Source organism: Phyllostomus hastatus, unplaced genomic scaffold (assembly GCF_019186645.2).
Source record: "Phyllostomus hastatus isolate PE091 unplaced genomic scaffold, TTU_PhHast_1.1 phas_scaffold_12, whole genome shotgun sequence".
Lineage (NCBI taxonomy): Eukaryota > Metazoa > Chordata > Mammalia > Chiroptera > Phyllostomidae > Phyllostomus > Phyllostomus hastatus.
In genome coordinates this window covers 3,082,441-3,087,851 of record NW_025334007.1, presented here as the reverse complement: position 1 = coordinate 3,087,851, position 5,411 = coordinate 3,082,441, and the positions used below count along the sequence as shown (strand labels likewise).

Here is a 5,411-nt window from a genome sequence, read left to right as displayed (position 1 = left end):
ACTCCCAGAGCGAGTGGCAATTTGCTGTATGTCAAATGAATGGTAGAACGGCTATATTCACTCACTGCACAATTTCTAAATCTCTTGGGGGAAGAAAAGGAAAGTTTAAATAATTCTTGGTTCTATACTTACTTTTCAGGTTGCAAAATCTGGATTTGAGAAACAAACGTCGTGCCTTGTTCCACTGAATGAGGCTCCTCAGATAATGTTTCCGGATGATGAGTCTTCTTTTGCCAAACATGTTTAGCAAGAGGAACAACACACTTTGAAAATGCCTATCAAAGGAATTTAATCATAGTATAAAGACTCCCGGGGTGAACCTGGGTAGCAAAATCCTGCCCTGTTCATCATTGCAGGTTTATTTAATGTATTCTGCATGGTAACACTTCATATGGCAGTGAGGATGCTTGATTTGGGCATTAGGATGTTTCTGATCCCCCAGGAAGCTTTTCTGCCTCAACAGGTTGCAAGCTTCCATGGCTGCCTTTGATGAAGCCATTTATCTTGGTGCCAGCAGCCGGATGCTGAAAGGGTGCACATGGGAAGGTATGCAGCGGATTAGGCACGCATTTGTGGAGTCAGAAGATTATTATTGACAATCAGCTTGGAGAAGATTTAGGTTATATGTCCTTCTGCACGAGGCTGCTGAGCCACCTTTCTGGAAACAATGAGAGGTAGGGAAATCGGGAGGGGTTCTTTCAGCTCAACCCTTTGCCACTGCCAGAGTGTGATTTGGTTGGGAGAGACTGTAAAACAATTTTTGGTAGGTATTGTACCCATGTGATGAAAGCGCTTGACTGGAAATTTGCACAATAATGTCTGCTCATCTGTGGTCTGGCCTTCTAAGCAGCATCTTAGAAAAACACAGAAGACATGCTCGAACACTAAACAACCCAACTAGCAGCATGTGCACAGAGCCTGCATCACTTAGCTTTTGCCACATGATAACAAACCCTTCCAAAACTTGGTGGCTTTTCTAAATCATTTCTTTAGCGCACAATTTGGTGGGCTGCCTGGGCAGTTCTTCTGGTCTAGGCTGGCTCTACTGATTTCTGCCTGTTTGCTCCATGAGTCTGCAGTTAGCTGGATGGTCAGCAGGTGGCTAAATAATCCAGAATAGTCTCACTTATGGGTCTGGCAGTTGGCTGGCTATTGTCTGTCTTCGTTGGCTGACTGTGGTTCTTCATACGGTGTCTGATCTTCCAGAAGGCTAGTTGAGACTTAATCACACGGTGGCCTTAGGATCCCAAGCACAACAATAGTGCACACCCCAATATGCAAGGACTTTTTAAAGCCTCTGCCTGGGTCCCATTGGCCAAAGCAAATCACATGGTCCAGATTCAAGGAATGGAGGAAAGTACACCCCACATCTCCATGGGAAGACTTGCAACGTCAACATTATGAGGTTGTGGCGTGGTGGTGGGAGGAGAGTTTGTGGCCATGTTTACACTCTGCCACAGAGCCATTTAGCATTTACAAAGTGTTGCCCCCCCATGCAGCGCTCTTCACTCCAACCGTGTGAGGCAGAAGCTATGATTCCCATTTTACAGATGAGTAAACTGGCTCAGAGAACCTGAATAGCTTAATCAGATAACCAGCAATAGCATTCTTGACCCACATCATCGCATCCCCGAGCTGTAAAAAATAGAGAAACCGAGCAGTTGTTGGCGGTGGGACGTGCGTGCGCTCGGGATCGAGGTGCGTGCTTGGGATGGAGGCGCGCGCTCCAGATCACAGCGCAGCGGGAAATGGGCAAAGACAAGCCGGAAGAGCCTTCCCCAAAGTGTATTGTGCGGAACTAGCACCTACTGTGTTGTCGACACCGTGCCACCTCTAGAACATGATCATGGGGACAGCAGCAGTAGTAGTCGTGTAAAAGTGTTTTCACTGAAAAGCTGCTCAAATGCCGAAATGTTCAAGTTTACCCAAAGAGAGACATCGTTGAAACACTAATGAAAGCTCATGATGCAGCCGTCCCTTTGGGTTTCTTGTTAATAATGTGTGACCCTTCACCTTTGATTCCTGCCGTGCATTACCTTGGTAACCATTGTATTTTTTAAATTTAATTTAATTTTTAAATTTTGGTGTACAAGCTGTAACATCTCATCTCTCAAAGTGTAACACGCTGATTACCTCAAATACAGAGATCCTTTGGAGTGATACATTTGCAAAATGCTGTTTTCATTTGCTGTATTAAAATTCATATCAGTTTTTTTAATAGAGAACCATTAGCTCTAAATCATGTTCTTAGTGTCTCAGCTTTTTTGTATCAAGTGGTTCCCCAATGTAATGAGAATTGGAGTCATCCCTGACACTTGTTAAAATTCAGATTCCAGGGCTCCGCCAGAGGGTCTGGGTCCCTCAAGTCTCCTGAGAATCCAGGATCTGCATTTTTTTAAAATAAAGATTTTATTTATCTATGTTTAGAGATAGGGGAAGGGAAGCAGAAAGAGAGGTAGAGAAACATCAATCTGTGGTTGCTCTCACATGCCACCAACTGGGGACCTGGCCTGAAACCCAGGCATGTGCCCTGACTGGGAATCGAACCAACAACCCCTTGGTTTGCAGGCCTGCACTCAATCCACTGAGCTACACCAGCCAGGGCCAGGATCTGTATTTTTAACAGACAACTCTGATCCCTGGAGATGCTGTTTCAACTCCTCATGTGAGAAATACTGGCTTATATTATGATATTGGGATTTTCCAGCACAGTCCATTTGCATGCTGTAATAAAAACCCACGCAACAATTCCTGTGGTCAGTTTTCCAGATCCACAAGTTAGTGGCATTAGAACAATTATTTAACTTCTCTGAGCCTTTGTCTTGATATCTGCCAAATAGAGATAAGAAGAAAGACCCCCATAGGGCTGGTGTGAAGGTTAAATGAATAACTGTGAAGCCCTGAGCCTGGTGCTTAGTAGATGCTCAGTAAGTGTTATTTTCATTTTGAGAAGCGGTAGGATCCATTGATAAGGCAAGTCTATGAGAAGTGGAAAAAATATTTCTAGAATGCTTTGCAGACTGGCGCTGTCAATGCCTATCAATGAGAAATGATGGTCAAATATTCATCAGCACCTTAGAGAGCACGTAGCTCTGTTGGTGGATGAAAGGGATCAGATTCTTCAGAAGCCTAAGACTCATGACTGGAAACACTGACAGGCCTGGTAGGCAACAGCTGTCGTCATTAAAGGCCAACTACCTGCATAGGAGGCACAGAAGGGTTGGTCATGCCTGAACCCCTGCAGCCTTTTCCAAACCGCTGTGAAATCCTGGCATCAGCACTATTGTGTGTGTGTCTTCAGACAGTGATGACATGTACAATGATTCTACGGGGTCCAGCAGAATGAAGGCCTCCTTGAGTGTGGTATTACACTCATAATATGAGTGTAATAATGTATAGTTTTAATTTGAGCCCTGGCTGGAGTAGCTCAGTGGATTGAGCATGGGCTGTGAACCAAGGTGTCGCAGGTTCGATTCCCAGTCAGGTTGCATGCCTGGGTTGCAGGCCATGACCCCTGGCAACCACACATTGATGTTTCTCTCTCTCTCTCTATTTCCCTCCCTTCCCTCTCTAAAAATAAATAAATAAAATCTTAAAAAAATAAAAAATAAAAAATAAAATAGCCAGTTTAATTTGAACATTTCACCTAAAATGTCCTATGGTGTGCTTGAGTGTGATAGTGTTATGTTACAGAATGACATGCTTATGACTTTGTAATAAAAAAAAAGGGGGGACGTTATTTGTGCTGAGCCCCTGTATATGAAACCTTAGCCTTACCCAAGTCAATTGTTTCCATTTGGATAGAATCCCTACCAAATATTTTCTTATAATTATTTATTTATTGTTCTGTATTTTTAAAATATGGGAACATCATTTGTCTTAGAAAATAGATACTTGAGTATCTAGGGGTAAATGGTCATTCCATGTGCCACTAACTCTCAAAGGATTCAGAAAAAAACAAATGAGACAGATGGGTGGATGGATGGTTAGGTAGAGCACACAAATAAGAAATCAAGTGGGGCAAAGTGCTAACAATAGGTGAATTTGGGTAAAGAGCATAAGGGTATTTTTTTACAACTGTGAGAAATTCAATAAGGCCATTTCAAGTGTTAGGAGACTTTATAATGGGCACAGGTGGTCAGAAAAGGCTTCCTTAGGGAAGGATGTGTAAGCCAAGGCAGGCAGCAAGGGGAGGTACGAGTTGGGAAAGGCTGGGGTGGGAAAAGGCTGCGGTGTTTCAGGAGCTGAAAGAATGGAAGAGCAGTTAAGGCACAGAGCGAGGAGAGGGAAGCATGAGATGAGGCCGGGTCAGGTGCCCACGGGTGGAGAGAACCAGCTCTCAGAGGACAAGTTCATGGCCCCTGGGGTTGGCCTTTGAGGCATAACTGTTTTGAGGAGTGTTTTGCATGGGGCGTCAGAGCAAACGAAGGTGGTGTTCATTTCCCATCAAATATGTAAGGGGCAAGTTGTCTTTTTTCCAGGCAGGTCTCTTCCTCCAGATGGTGAACTTCTGCCAGGCAGATGAACTCCTGTTCAAGTTCATCTCCAATTCCTCAGCTCTGGCATGGTGTTGGTGCGGGCACATAGTAGATGCTGTCAGTTGGCTGGCTGACAGATGAGCCAGGGCTGGGTGAGCCAAGGCCCAAGGTGTCCAGGTCTGGACAAGGTGCACTTTAGGCTCCGTGTCTATTTGTGCCATCGGTATAGCCTCTGGGATAAGCTGTTAAAGGAGGACCAGAGACCCTGGTGACTGGAACTGGGCATCTCCCTGTTCAGGAATAGGGAGCTCCCCAGACGCAGATGTGACCTGGCTTACCATTCAGGCCACCCACGTAGGTGTTCTTTGAACTGTTCTAGTTACTTTTCTGTAAGTTTGAAATTATTTACATATTAAAGTTTTTTTGTAAAAAATATGTAAAACAGAAGAGTGTAATATCAGATAACATTTCTAAAAGATAGTATCTGAACCTCCATGCTGCAGCTGGTGAAAAGAATTAGTAATTGCATGCTTTATATGTATTCCAGAATTACTGTTTCAGGTGCAAAAATATGGCATCCTTTCCCTGGAGAATACTCATACCCGTGTAGAAGGCCGAGATGGCCACGGGCACACCTGGTTGCACAGCACCTTGACCTGGGCGGAGCACGTGTGGCCCTGCGGCACGCGCTCTACTAGGCGCTGCCATACGCCGTTGGAGTTGGTGTGGAACGTCATGGCCATGATGGCCACGCGCTGCGTCTGCAGCCAGTTGGCAGTCTGCAGTTGCCAGTTGGCCGTTGGGCATTGACCGTTGGCCGTTGGGCATTGGCCACTGGCAGTTGCTAGTTGGCCGTTGGGCGTTGGCCAAACCGCCCTTCCTCCGCTGTTGCCTCGCGACAATGACCCAGACGAGCGCGCGAGCTTGTTTATG

At 45.3% G+C, this 5,411-nt stretch overlaps 1 pseudogene; it reads left to right on the top strand.

Moving 5' to 3' along the window:
* Positions 1 to 476: 476 nt before the first annotated feature.
* Positions 477 to 1,966, top strand: LOC123829908 (annotated as a pseudogene).
* Positions 1,967 to 5,411: the final 3,445 nt, after the last annotated feature.